Below are 1,732 nucleotides of genomic sequence, written 5' to 3'. Positions count from 1 at the left end.
CAGTTATGACCAAATTGATAGCTGTATAGCATCATAAGAGGAGTTCACTTTAAGAGGGAGTGCTTGATCACATGATGAGACAGGAAGCAAGAAATGGGAGAGAAGACAAACTACTGTAATAATAATATATTTCGGGGAAGACTAAGAAGGATTTTGTGAGTTTGAAGGCGAGGACCGGTGCGAGTTAGGCAGCCCCTGAGGCTCTGCTCGCCCACCGTCCATCCCTTCCTCTCTTCTCTCCCAGCTTCTCTCTCTGCCCTCATCTTTCCCCCGGAAACCCCCGATTTTGCCAAAGGAAGGAGGTAAGGGGAACCCACGCCCCTCCCCCTCCGACAAAATAAAATAAAACTTTTCCAGTTGGAGAAATCAGGAGAACGAGTCGCTCGGCTGGCCATGGAGCTGCTGTGCTGCGAGGTGGACCCTGTCCGCAGAGCCGTGCCGGACCGCAACCTGCTGGACGACCGCGTCCTGCAGAATTTGCTCACCATCGAGGAGCGCTACCTTCCTCAGTGCTCTCACTTCAAGTGCGTGCAGAAGGATATCCAGCCATACATGCGCAGGATGGTGGCTACCTGGATGCTGGAGGTTTGTGAGGAACAGAAGTGTGAAGAGGAAGTCTTCCCTCTGGCCATGAATTACCTGGACCGTTTCTTGGCTGGGGTTCCGACTCCGAAGACCCATCTGCAGCTCCTGGGTGCTGTCTGCATGTTTCTGGCCTCCAAGCTCAAAGAAACCATCCCGCTGACCGCGGAAAAGTTGTGCATTTACACCGACAACTCCATCAAGCCCCAGGAGCTGCTGGAGTGGGAATTGGTGGTGGTGGGCAAATTGAAGTGGAACCTGGCCGCTGTCACCCCTCATGACTTCATCGAGCACATCCTACGCAAGCTGCCCCAGCAGAGGGAGAAGTTGTCTCTGATCCGCAAACATGCCCAGACTTTCATCGCTCTGTGTGCCACCGACTTTAAGTTAGCCATGTATCCGCCATCGATGATCGCAACTGGAAGTGTGGGAGCAGCCATCTGTGGACTCCAGCAGGATGAGGAAGTGAGCTCTCTGACTTGTGATGCCCTGACTGAGCTGCTGGCCAAGATCACCAACACAGATGTGGATTGTCTCAAGGCCTGCCAGGAGCAGATCGAGGCTGTGCTGCTCAACAGCCTGCAACAGGTCCGTCAGGAACAGCGTGATGGATCTAAGACGGAGGATGAACTGGACCAAGCCACCACCCCAACGGACGTGCGGGATATCGACCTGTGAGGCTGCCATTCGGGCCCAGGGAGAGAGGCGCGTTCATCACCTGCTCTCTCCCTCTCTCTGGTTATGTTTTGTTCTTTGTGTTTTAGGATAAAATTCTGCCCCCACCTAGATCATATTTAAAGATCTTTTAGAAGTGAGAGAAAAAGGTCCTATAACAACGGAATAATTAAAAAGCATTTGGTGCCTATTCAAAGTACAACATAAGGGAATCCCTTGTATATGCGAAGTTATCATTTGATTATGTAAAAGCAATAGTAAAATGCTTACAGGAAAACCTACAAAGTAGCTAGCCTGCAACATGGGAACAAATTAGAGAAGACTCTGTTTTACTTGTTATGAACTAGTGCATGTGCCCCTTTTAGTGGAATCGCAAGGAACTGTGCATGCCATTTATGGCATGATTAGATTGCGAAGCAATGAACTCAAGAAGGAATTAGAAACAAGAAAGCATGATGGGGAGGGGGTACAAAGC

The 1,732-nt window shown here is 50.3% G+C and overlaps 1 pseudogene; it reads left to right on the top strand.

Annotated features, from left to right (window-relative positions):
* Positions 1-393: 393 nt before the first annotated feature.
* On the top strand, positions 394-1,260 carry LOC144253255 (G1/S-specific cyclin-D2 pseudogene; annotated as a pseudogene).
* Positions 1,261-1,732: the final 472 nt, after the last annotated feature.

The sequence above is a fragment of the Urocitellus parryii genome, chromosome 2 (assembly GCF_045843805.1).
Source record: "Urocitellus parryii isolate mUroPar1 chromosome 2, mUroPar1.hap1, whole genome shotgun sequence".
Lineage (NCBI taxonomy): Eukaryota > Metazoa > Chordata > Mammalia > Rodentia > Sciuridae > Urocitellus > Urocitellus parryii.
This window is presented reverse-complemented; position numbering and strand designations above follow the sequence as displayed.